General features: G+C 39.2%; 1 protein-coding gene across 17 annotated transcripts in view; it reads right to left on the bottom strand.

The window, feature by feature from the left end:
- mecom (MDS1 and EVI1 complex locus) overlaps nt 1-13,389 on the bottom strand; it is a 205,450-nt gene that overhangs the window by 29,595 nt on the left and 162,466 nt on the right. Inside the window, exon 1 of one of the 17 annotated variants that reach the window (XM_039658557.2) lies at nt 732-1,371. The exons of the other annotated variants lie outside the window; for them this stretch is intronic. The gene's annotated coding sequence lies outside the window, so the exon portion shown is untranslated. Of the gene's footprint in view, nt 1-731; nt 1,372-13,389 lie in introns of those variants that run through there. 17 annotated transcript variants of the gene reach the window in all.

Here is a 13,389-nt window from a genome sequence, read left to right as displayed (position 1 = left end):
TAACAGAGAAAAACGCGACATTATAATTGCAAACGAAACATTTCTTTAATATTTTGTCCCTGAGTTTATGTAATTTAAGGTAAAATAAATCAAGTGTATCAACACTTCACAGTTCACAAACGACACACTTCAAACAAAGAACTATAGGAACAAACAATTTGGGTTAAAATAAAAAGATAAAAACATGCAGGATATGTAGCAAAAGTGCATTTATCTAGTCTAGAAATTTACTGTTAAAATTATATTCTTATTTTAGAAAAAGAAAAGTTTTTATTTCACACTAAACTCGTAAAACTAAAAAAATTGTAAGCTTTAATTATCCTTCTTTTTTTTCGTATAATTGTCTTGTTATGACAAAAACCCATCTGCTGCTTTCAATGAACAATATTCGTTTGACGAATGCACACAATTGTTTCCAAAAAAAAGCGAAATATCGCTACGAAAATAAGTTTACTCAACTGCAAACTAGACAATAAAATGTTACTCAGAAAAATACCCCGAAAATACTACAAAAATACGAAACGTGAACACCAAGAAAAAAAGCTAAAGCGACACACACACACACACACAAGCAAGGCGTTTAAGCGTTACGCCTCAGAGAAAAGAACCGAAGCCCTTCGTTTCGATACAATTAAACAAGTTCAAAGGTGAAGGATGAATGGACTTTTATTTGACCATTAATTCGCGGCTTGTCAGAGAGAAATGTTAATATAAGGACATAAACCGCCTACCTTAAGAACCCCACGGAAATCTCACTGGGAAGAATGGGTCAAAGAAACACCACCAAAAAACTCCGAATGAAGCGTGTACGCGCCCGTTGTGTTTTGCGGCATGTATCCCGTGTCTCTCGCTGAAGAGAGAAAAAAAAATCACCGCCTCTTTCCTCTCGTTTTGCTCTTATCAAGTGGACGACACGCTAAATTTCCCCGCGGACAAGAACTTTGTCCAACTTCCCACGGCTGAAAGTCCCCAGGTGTTAATCTGTCTGACTGGAGGTTTTATTCACTGTCCCTCTCACTGGCATCGGATCGTGAGCGCAAGAGTGTGAACCGTGAACAAGAAACAAGCAGGAGGAATCGTCCACCTTCAGTGATCCGAACGTGTAGGAGTGTCTCTGTCTGTCCCGTTCAAGTGGATCCTCTCTTGTCCCATGCGAGGGAGATGCGCTGAGGAGGAGGAGGATGATGATGATGAGGAGGAGGGGGGACCTGTCTCGCGTGTCCACCGGTCGGAAGTTGCGCGAGGCTCCCCCGCGCTCGCGGAGAGGCGAGGTCAGGACGAGGTCGGGACCGGGCTGCTCGTGGATAGACCCGAATTTCCCCGCTTTGATGAAGCCATCCAATAATCATGAAATCAGGGGCGATTTTCTCTCCCAGCTTGCTTTGCTCGCGGGGGAAGGACACGAGTACTAGGGATCGGCTCGTGCAAGTGCAAGTGCAGTGAGGTGTAACTCTGTTCCAGTGTTTTCTTTAAAGCTAAATGACGTAAAACTAACATTACGACTAATTTGAGAAATAACATTTATGCTTAGCTTCAGTAAACACAAAAATGCTATACTTTAACTCTTCAAATAGTAAACTACTTTTTCCCTTGTTTCCCCCTCGTGCACATTACACCTGCTTCCACTCACGAGCCCGCACGAAAATCCTCTCACATTTCCTCTCATACACAAAACCATAATATTACACGATTTAAAAAAAGGTTTTTTATATATATAAGCAGGACAATTATTTCAACCATTTCAACAGCATCTCCGCTAAATTAAATGTGTTTAAGACATTTATGTGGTAGGCTAATGCACTTTTTGTTTTGCACTATAGCATAACCATAGACTACATTTTTTTAAATATAGCGAATGCCTTAAAAATTAAGGTTCATCAAGTCATTTAGCAATTTTTTGATAAACCATTCCCCATTTCAGAGTTTCTAAATAACTTTAAAACCTTAAAAAAAACTTCTTATTTTTTAAGAGTGAGGAAAAGAGACATTTTCTTGGAGTCCAGCGCATAAGAAGCACAGTCCATTGACGGGACTCTAATGACTCTGATGAAGATGAATATGCTTCCCTGGCCTATCTTTGACATTGAACTCAAGGTCCAGATAATGTCCATTGTTAAATGAAATCGCAGGGCAGACGCGGAGGAAGGACAGGAAAAATCATGTGTAAATACGGCGGCCCTCGCCAAAGATTCCCATAGACCCGCGCTCCTTGAGAACCGCAAAGAGACCCCGGTCCGCCGCGCATCGATTTCCTGCCATTCCTCGACTTGTCCATTGTTGGAAGCCTTTTTAATTTAGCCATAAATTGGGAAAGCTCAAGCTATGAGCTGTTCTATTTTCTCCCTGTCAGGATGAGGGATTTGGTTTATGATGCATTGTGTATTAAATACAAGTAATCTGGGAAAGTGATTGCCTGGCCTCGCCGGGGTCTGATGGAGGCTGGTGATAGAGGCTCCTCAGCTCAATTGTTCTGAAAAGGAGGAAGCGATAGCAGATAAACAAAAGGACCGGTGGTATCTGTACCAAGCCAGGGGTAACACGGGGTAAGAGAGCCCACGGGGCAGGGGCAACTCCTCTGAAGAGTCACTTTTTGTCCGTCCCAGTAGATGGCGTAGTGAGCCGAGTTAAACGGGGAGGAAAACTTTCCGCTTTCCTCAGGAATGAAGTTGCATTTTTTTTTTTTTTTTTTTGCATTGGTGACACGTTGTTTAATGTCATATGTGTAGGGAGAAACCTGCAGGCAGTATTTGAATGGGCACAAATGTTTAATTCGATATAGCTATTCGTGAAGTCGAGAGACTGTATTATTTAGAGAACTGCCCGCCTCTCGCTCTCTCTGGAGGGAAGCGCATCAGTCAAGCGCGGAGCTGTGGAGAAACCGAGACCGGGAGTCATTTCTTTTCACGGCTGGGAAATTGCTGCACACTACGCCGTTCACATTAAGGCGTCAAATTGCTAGATGGAACATGAAAGATTCAGTTGTATTGCCTCCAAATAGAAAATCGCAGGAACGACCTACAATGCAACTCGACGCTTAACCATGATTGAATTCAATAAAACAGAATTTAATTCGACCCTATATGAATTTATTGAATAAAAGCACTGTCATTTAGATTTTTTTGATTGGGTGTTTGTTTAAACTAGCATGTTACAGTTGACTGCATATGGGCCAATGACAAATAGCTAAAGATAGGATGATATTAAAAAAAAAAAAAGTTTAAAACGTGCCAAAGTTGTTGCCTTAAATTTCTAAGAACATTCAACTTGGATGTTTAAGTAATTTCAACTTAAATTCTATTAGAAAATTAGAGCTAACACATAAAAAAAGTTTAAAATTGCTTAACTTATTTTGATATTTTGAAAGCAAAGTGAAAACATATGTTGTTAAAACTTATTGATATTGATCACTTATTGATCATATATTATTAACTTATTGATCATATATTTTTTTTACAGTGAAATGATTACATTGACTGAATGGTGTAACAAGTAAATGTTCAAAAAACGCCATGAATCATGTTTTAAAAAATGAATCATGTGATCAAACAATACGTGCATTTTCATATTTATTTTTAAAAATTAATTGAATGGAACACGTAAAGTGGTCCTCTCAGTTTTATGGTTTTCTTCACACAATACAACAAAATGGCTTCCTGCATGTTTAATAAACGCCACAAACACTGTTTCATTTGATTAACTAGCCTACATTTTCATAAGCTAGCCTATTAATAAAATTTAACAAAAATGTTATACCGATTATTTTTAAACAAAACAACAACAACTTATTGTTACAAGTTATATATTGCCTAAACTTTCCCCCTTTTCTAGACAGTTACATCACCGAACATTTTTGATTTTATATACACACATTGTCTGTAGGCAATGAATTAGCCTACTTTATAACGCGTTTTTGATTGACCTAATCCAAACAGGATAAAGAGCGTCACTTCATTGACCCACTGTGACGATTAGGAATAAATAGCCTACTACAAAACATGTTGTGTTCAAAGGATGTCATAAGATTTGAAATATTTGGCGTTTATGTAGTTCATAAACACTTTGAACAGAATAACAAATAGTTTTTCTTTTTTGAGAAACTGCTTTCAAGCTGCGTCAAAATCTTTCTATGACTTGTTTTTATTTATTTGTTCTGAAATACTTTCAAGCTGCATCTTGTATTTTTGTTTCGCTACATAAAATCTGCTAAAGTTTGGATGCAGCCAATGCATTCCGTTCCCCTTCTTGGATTCAGTCTGCAGGCAGGCAGCGAGCGCTGCAGCTCGTGTTTGTTTATTTGCAGTGGAGACTGCGCGCATTAAGCCGTTAGCAGAAGCTTGTGCGGAGGGGAATCCCAGATGGGCGAGAAACTGACGCCGAGAAGGAGCTGCTCCCCGCGGTCTGCCTCGGCCCCGGAGCCGCGCTCTAATGGAAACACTGTGTACGAGTTGCATTCCTGCACATCCTAACGGGAAAGAGGGGGGGAATATCGCAGCCAAATCCACATGAAATAGTTCAACCATTCATCGAGATAGACCTCCCATTGACAGGAGCGAAAAGCTGCATTAAGCTTGCACTCCTCCCTGCAGACGCTGGACTCCACAACCGGCTATTAATTTAAAGTGCGGGGCCACTCAATCAATGGGCTCAAGCAAAACTCATTTAAAACTGCTCCAACCGACCAATTTAGAGCCCGGGGCTGAGACTCCTTACCACTTAGTCATCTTTTGTTTGCCTCTAATAGCTTGAAAATCGAATGAAAAAAAGCTATGTAATGTTCTTAAAGGTGGCTAGATAGAGCTTCATAAATTTTAAATAGCTGCTAATGCTAAATATAACAAGAACAATGTCATCACCAACAACATTAATAACATTTTGCACAATGGGTCATTAAAAATAAATATGGACAATGACTTGCACCTCTTCTGTGATGAACATGTTAAACGTTTCTTAATCAAAAGTCATCTTGATATTTTTGTTTTGTGAGGTTTAAAGTAAAAAATGTGTGAAAAAGTGAAATGTTGTATGTCATGTGACAAGAAAAACATAACAGAGAGGAGCTATTTGACTGCATGCCAAAGTCATTAAGTTTTAGTACACAGTAATCAATCAACATAGTACAATCAACTTGGATGTTTAAGTAATTTCAACTTAAATTACATTAAACTGAGTTGAATCTTGTATAACATAAAAAAGTTGCTTAACTTGGTTGGTGAGTTAAGGCAATGTAAAAACATATGTTGTCAAAACTTACTGATCATTTCATATTTTGCAGTGACCTTTCATTAGAAAACAATAACTTTATTACTCAAAAATAGCCAAGAAAAACGTATTTTCAAATTGTTTACCTAAAACTCGCATGCATTCAGGTTGCAAGAAAAGTATTTTAGTACTTTTAATAGCTATTTGACATTTCAAAATGATCAATCAATAAATCAAGATCTCGTGAAAGTGGTATAAATGTTTTTCTAAAATGTACGAAACCAACATGGATACAAAAATTACATTTCTTTTTTTCCGGTGCATTTTTTTTTTGTTGCAAAACAAACAAATAAGATAAAATCTAAAATTCACAAGATGATGTATTAAGCGTGGCACATCTATCAATACAATTCTGCAAGTTGTGACATTTAAAAAAAATATATATATATTGCATGCATGGCACACATAACTGCCACACTTCTCCATCTCTGTCCCAAAATAAAACACTCTTGAGGAGCTTTGAGAGCTCTCTTTCCTAACACCAACCAATTACCATTAAGAGAAGGGAGGAAATGAAAGTGGAAAAATGTAAATAAAAAATTTCCTCGGATCTGGAAGTAGGCCCGTAGAGCGTGTGTTAATCTCCACCTCGGTAATTTGGTTCTCTGAGAGAGGTACCGCATCCCCGCTGCTGCGCCCTGCGTGCCATAAATCACAGCTTTATGTGGACGGGGTCAGAGCGCCCCCCCTCCTCCGAGGTGCCCTGGCTTAGTCCGCCGCGCCTGCGCCGTGTTTACCCTCTCACCCGGTCCCTGGCTCGCTTCTATTTCAGATTATTTTCATTCGCCAGGGCCACCGAAAAAGAGAGAGAGAGAGAGAGTGTGTTTCTGCCGTCTATTTCAGGAGTGAGCCCTATGAGTTGTGTTGAATTAGTACCCCATCATCTTGGCCCCGTCTGTGCAGTCTCACCCGTCGTGGCCCCCGTAGGCCCTGGGGCCCGGCTGTGTGACGAGGGGCCTATCTCCACACACACAGCCAAGAGAAAACAAAACTGGCTGAGCTCCCAAAACTTCCACCTACACACTGAATAATTGAGTCTTTAAATATGACTGGAACAAACAGATGACAAAACTGATTGTTTAAACGCAGTACGCTCCACTTTGTAGTAACATTTTCAATTCGTCATTAAGAACATAAAAAGTCGTTGCGGTCTTCTTTGGAGGATCGGTTAGTACAAGGATAATTTATGTTTTGGATATGAAACAAGTGGCGGGATCCGATGCGCCAGACCGTCGGGTGTGAAACAGAAAGATTGTGTTCTCTGGCTAACATGAAGTTAATTGCTTTGACAGCGGGAATGACAAGACGTGACTCGGGCGCAATAACACAGGCAGGCCTAAAACAGAACCAGTAGTCTGCAGTACAATGCGCCATTCAAACCGTGAGACTTATAAGGGCCACGGGGGGATCCCTTTTTTTCTTTCTCAGAAAACATAGGTGGGAAGTGCCGGACTTGTATCCACACCGCTGATTTTTCGGGGTTGAGAAGTCTCTCTCCTGAAGTGTGGCCTCAGGCACCGCGTGGCACACGGCCGACCGTTGGAATGTGCCATCTCGGGGGGGATGGGGGGAGAGGAGGGGTTTATGATATGGGGCTGCGGTAATCACAGATACTTCCCTTTCGTTTCCACACTGTATGCCGGCCGTGGGGTGCAATAAAGTCCACAGCAGTGTCAGAGGTAACGTTTTTAAAACATAAATTAGGTGAGGCGGGAGCAGGACGAGCGAATCTTAAACACAATGGGACACTCTGGAAATGTCATTTCATAAACTTCATTTGCCACAGTATCACCACACACATAGACATCTCAGGGGTTTGGAAGGAAATGTTATTGGACTCTCTAGGGAGAGCAACTTGCTTCTTAACCCTAACTGTGTCAATATTTGATATTGAACATTTCTATTTCTAAAGACTAATACAACACAATAAAATATTTGTGCAATACATAATACCTGCCCTCTGATTGGTAATTCATACTTTTTAGCAGGTACAAAGGCCTTCTAGACCTTCAAAGGCCGTCTTTTTGCTTTGAAATCTTTAATGATTTTTATAAAGTAAGTGTAAGAATAACTATTATTAGTAATATTTCAAGATGACCAAGATTTACTCATACATACTTTTTTTTTTTTAGAAAAATAATGTTAAAATGTGAGTATCAAATATGATACAACATTCGTTTATTTGATTTCACCAAGTGCAACATGTTCCTGAAACACCATTCAAATCAGCCCTCAGATTTGAGGGAGCAGTCAAGTTTAGAGTTATGTGCTTTTACATCAGTGTTATTCACCTGCCATTTCCCTCTGATTTTAGGGGTAATTTATGGGTAGGGTTAGGTCTAAGGGTAGGGATATGGTTAGGAATAAATTTACAGACAGGAACATTGTTCAGAGATCAACAAGATATGTTGACCCAGCAATGCGTCTAACTCTGCAAAATCAGGATGTTCTTATTTGTACATCTCTCAGTCATTGTATTGTGTTTTATGAAGTTTTATCATTAAACAAAGCATTTAATTATCTTACTAAGACATTTTTGAGAGATATAGAGTGACAACTAATATTTAAATGCATTAAAGGGACACTTCACCCATTTGCATTAAGCTTTGTATCTTTAGAAACCCAGTCATATTTTTGAATGGTCATGGTTTATTCCCTTATTTTCCCCTGAGATGGGAGAAATAAGGATTTAAGTGTTTTACTTCCCGTTTATAATGATGTAAAAATCATCATTTTGCATCATAATAAGCAGGAAGTCACATTTCATTGAAAAGTAGAGACTACAAACATTAGCTCATTATCATTCAAGGGTGTTGGACCCACTCACCCTACAGGCCTATTACAGATCAATGGGTGGGACTTCACTTGCAGATACTGAATCAATATCCGCCATCTTGTTCGGAAGCTAATAAGCACTGTGGAAATAGGAAGAATGATAATGACGGAAGAAACTAAACATGATATTGAAGAAGAGGATTTTGAAATTCTGCTGCTCGGATCAGATGTTCGTGGCTATCTTTACGAGTCTTTACGAGATAGTTTAGAGCAGCTGAGGCTGATGAAGGAACAGGAGGCGGCTGCCTGTCGGTCGAGGACTGGCTCTAGCTGGGTGGACTGCTGTGCATGCACTCGCTGTGAACTACGAACACAGATAGAGTCCGTCTGCTGCAGAGAATTTCAACGATGGCAATTTCTCCTGAAAGAATTCTCTGAATCAGACGAGCACACGGACATTTGTATTGTGATGTGAACCATCCTGGTTTCGCCTGACTGAACATATAATGCAGTAATTCACCATATAGAGACAAATACAAATGAGGAGTAATTCACTAATGAGTTTGCCAATGTAAAGTTAACTGGGTTTGTTATGGATTTGTTTTGTTATTGTAATGTTATGTTAGGAAGGAGGCGGGAACCGGCGAACATTTAAACTTTTTAATAGTAAAATGAACAAATACAAAACGAAAGTATAAGCTAGCAGTCCCCAATTGACGACTGCTGTAACGTTACACACAACAAAAACAAAACACATAAAATCAGGCCTGTTTCTCTCATGAACAGCCAACTAACTAGAAATTTGGTGTGAAATGAATTTCAAACTTTGGTGGCAGCTAACGTTAGCCTTGTAGACGCAAGAGTGATTTCTCTAATGTTTGCTCTGTTCTGGATTAGTGGGAGTGGCTTGCGGAGCTGTACATGTGGTGCATTGTGGGAGTTGTTTTCAGTTATTTTCTGTCTTTTCTCGGTCAAGAGGGCACCAAATTCAAAAATAATTTTACATTTCAACAACATATATGATCCACTTTCAATAAAGATTAATGCTGAAATGGGTGAAATGCTCCTTTAATGCAAGTAGTCTGTTATACTTTTTTTAGGATCTCATTGATTTGCATTACAAGCTATCAGAATTTCATCTTACTTTTTTGGCATCTGGGTTCTGAATAAAATAAAGGTGAGCTCCCCTATATCATACTATGCAATAAAATCACGATATATGAAATATGATACAACAACAAATGTGTGTGTTTATATGCATATTGCATAAAGGTTCAATAAATTGTTACAATTTTCAGCCAATTATTTCATATGCCAGGCTTTACAGGGTTAAAGGCCTGTAGATATCACTATTTTAATGCTTACGCACTAGATCGTACCACCTCTGGTCCGAGGCGGGGGTGTAGAGCGTTCATTACGTTTATTGAGCTGTCTGAGAGCCTTTGATGTGTGATGCACTTGAGAGGGATCAGCGAGCTCTCCCATACGGCGTGTCCAATTTAAAGCCTAATATTTAATATTTGAGAAATCTGGTGTGCTTACCGGCAGGAGGACCAGACACGCACACACTCACATACACCTTCGTAATAAGAAATTAGATACCACAAAAAAGGCTCATTACATCCACAGGCCGTCGCTCGGTGTCTTAAACCGAGCGGGAAATGAAATTCCTGTGGAGCAACGGTGGCCATTAAAACAGTCAGGTCCACGTTTTAATAATCACGCATGTAAGAGGCACTTAGCCCGCTACGCAATCTTTTCAATGCCACCTTTTAAACTGATGTCATTAGTGCTGGAAAAAGCCTTTAAAAGCTGATTTCTTTCCTCCGCCCGCAAACGCAGGTGTTTCCGAGGCACACACGTGTTACTGATGTGCCTCTTCATTTTGGCTGCCACCATAATGCGTTCGCACCTTTTTAATTACGAGCAAAAGTCAAACAAGGTGACAAATCGCGAACACTAAAAAGATGAAGCCAATTTGTTCGCATGATTTGGCGGTCTAAGAAATGGAATTTCGATATTTCAAAAAGCCAAATGGGATTATGGGTGGATAATGTAAATCGTAGCCTATTATTGTAACATCATGTTTCTTTGATTTCCTCTCACTTAGCAGCGATGCTCATTGTAGGCTTGAGGAAAAGAATAAACTACCAATTTCCTCTCCAGGCCTGTGATCTTTTTCCCTGATTGGATTCCTATAGGCTTTTGCGCATGGGCGACTTTTACTGAGGACTTCTCCGAAGGCTGTGTGTTTGAGAGTTTATCTAAGGAGCGTTTAAAAGGAAATGGACACCCTTAGGTTTAATTGCAAACAGAACGCTGCATTTCAAAGAGGATAAAAAGACAACTCGGCCTAATTAACTAGTCGCAGTGAGATTTGGTTACTCCTATTTAGAGCTTCGCTGCTTTTCAGTAGCTTCAAAGGGGAGTGAAGTTAAAGTCGGTTTATATTTAACCCAAGATGCTAAAGTCCTGCGACACAATGCGTGTCTTGCGTTTATGAGTTTGTTTGCAGAAACACAAAAAAAAAGGCTTTGAGAAGACTCCATTCTCATGCTTAAGTCAGCATGTGTGCGTACCAGGAGCTGATTGACTTGTCAGACATCGGCGTCAATAGTGCAGGTTTATTCAATTCCAGCCCAATCATGAAGGTGTCACATGCTTTTGGGCGGCGTGCGGGCACCGGGCAGGCCTGGCCTGATAAATCTGCTTTTATGAGGGCCAGTTATAGCTTTTATGGCTGAATGTTGGTGAGACTGATTCAGTGATCAATCATGTGTGTGTGTGAGAGAGAAAGAGAGGGAGCGAATAAGACAACGGTGAGCGGACACGCACACACACACTCAGGTACAGGTGGATCGATGCTTATTGTGAGTTTGGGGTGATGGAACACTACTGGGATATGACTAGATCATCTCTCTCTCCCTCTTTATTTCCCTCTTTCGTCTCTCCATCCCTCCTATATTTCACTCTTCCATCTTTTCTCTTGGCATAACTCTTCATTCATCTTTCACCGCGTTCTCTGCATTACTCACAATGCCAAAGCTCTTTCCTCTGCTCTTTTCTTCCATACCTCTCTCTCTAGTCTCCACCGCGATGATGTACTAATGCAAGAAGCGTCAGCGAACTTAACATAAACACGCTCTCCTTACATAAACTAACATTGATACATTTCTCTCCCTCTCTCTTGTGGATGAACAACATCTGCATCGAAATATCGATCAGCACGGAAATAGTCACACACTTATACATGTACAAACACACTGACCATACCAAAGACGGTAGTTTCCCTAAAGTTGTCAGTAGACAGTTTGACACAAAGGCTGAAGAGAGAGAGAGAGAGAGAGAGAGAGAGAGAGAGAGAGAGAGAGAGCGAGAGAGCGAGAGAGGGAGAGGCCCTGCAGACGGTGAGACGGGAAACGGCTACTACTGATTACACACACACATTCTCTTCACATTGACACACACACACACAGATCACATCTTCAAAGCAGTGTAAGAAAAAGTTGCTTCAACTTGGATGTTTAAGTCATTTCAACTTAAATTACATTAAACTGACTTGAGTTGATTTGAAATGAGTTGATTCTTGTATAATATATATATATATATATATATATATATATCAAAACTTATTTTATGTAAAAACATATGTTGTCATAATTTATTGATCATCTAATTTTTTACAGTGCGTATACATTTAAGGAAATATCTACTTTTTTATTAGCTTGAAAATCTACAATACAGCCAATATTAATATTCAATACTAGAGGTGTTAATCATTTAGAAATAAATCATTCTCATTCTGGTTTCTAAATTAATTGATTACTTAGTAGCAGTTTAAAATAAAATATTATGAAGTATTATTATAAAAAAAAGATTCAATCTTATGAATATTTAAAACAAAATTAAAATGAAAGAAGTCTCATATTCTATAATATTGTATTCTATAATAATATTACTATTTAAAATAACTTTTGTATTTATATTAATGTTGGCAAAGCTGAATGGTCACCACATGATCACATGATCCTTCATAAATCATTCTAATATGCTGATTTGTTGCTAAAGTAAAAAAAAAAAAAAAAACAATATTGTGCTGCTTAATATTTTCATGGAAACAGTGAACGAGACTTTTCCCCAAGAACTCTTTGAAGAATGGAAAGTTCAAAGGAACATCATTTTTGTAAAATAGAAAAATTTTGTACAACATTATGAATGCCTTTACTGCAACTTTTGGTGAAATGAACGCATTCTCGCAGAATAAAAGTATTAATTTCTTCGAAAAATTCTTACTGACTTTTAAACATATAAATATTAACAATTATCTACCTATAAATCCCTTCTAACCCTACTTTTGTTTATTAGAGCAAAATCGTGTGCAATAAGCAAACAGTACAAAGTAAAGCCAAAGTGCACATGCCTTCAAAAATATCTCAAATATCCATACATGTCCTGGTGTTAAGCTTCCCTTCACCCCGACCCCGTAAGCGTAAATCCCGTTAGCGAGAGCACATCTCTCTCTGTGAGTCAGCGGTTTATAAGGAGTGAAAGTTGGTGATTATGAAGATGTGGAGTGTGTGTACACACAGCAGCTCTGTTTGACAAGAGAGCTGTCGTCTCACTTTAAGTGTCCCACTCTCTCCTTCTTGAGTTCCCCGCTCCATTTTCTTCAATCTCTCCTCCAAGTATTCTGACTCTAGTCCTCAAACTTTCGTACTTCCTTCTTACATTCTTTCCTTTTTGTCTACTTTCCTTTCAGACTTAATTCTTTCTTTTGTGTACTTCATTCTTTCTTTCCTTCATTCTTTTCTATTCTTTCTTCCTTTTCATTCTTTCCATGCTTCCTTTTCTTCCATTCTTTCTTTTGTTCTTCTTTCCTTCTATTCTTTCTTTTCCCCTCCTTGCTAAAGGAAAGTTCATGCCAACCTTCCATCCGCTCTTCTGTCCTCATTCCTTTCCTTGTTTCCTTCATTCATCTTCCCTTTCTTCTCCCTTTTTCCTTTACCTTCCTTTCTTCTTTCTTCCTTCCTTGCTTCCTTTTCCTTCCCCTTCTTTTGTTCTGTTTTTCCATACTTTCTCCCTTCTTTACTTTCCTACTCCACTCTTTTTCATTCTTCCTTTCTTCCTTCCTTCCCTCTTCCTTCCTTCCTTCCTTCCTTCCTTCCTTCCTTCCTTCCTTCCTTCCTTCCTTCCTTCCTTCCTTCCAGGAAGTTCATTCCATACTTCCCTTTTTTCTTCCCTCTTCCCTCATTCCTTTCCTCTCTTCCGTCCTTCCTTCCGGGAAGTTCATTCCATACTTCCCTTTTTTCTTCCCTCTTCCCTCATTCCTTTCCTCTCTTCCATCCTTCCTTCTGG

Source organism: Pimephales promelas, chromosome 16 (genome assembly GCF_988280905.1).
Source record: "Pimephales promelas chromosome 16, fPimPro1.hap1.1, whole genome shotgun sequence".
Classification (NCBI taxonomy): domain Eukaryota; kingdom Metazoa; phylum Chordata; class Actinopteri; order Cypriniformes; family Leuciscidae; genus Pimephales; species Pimephales promelas.
This window is presented reverse-complemented; position numbering and strand designations above follow the sequence as displayed.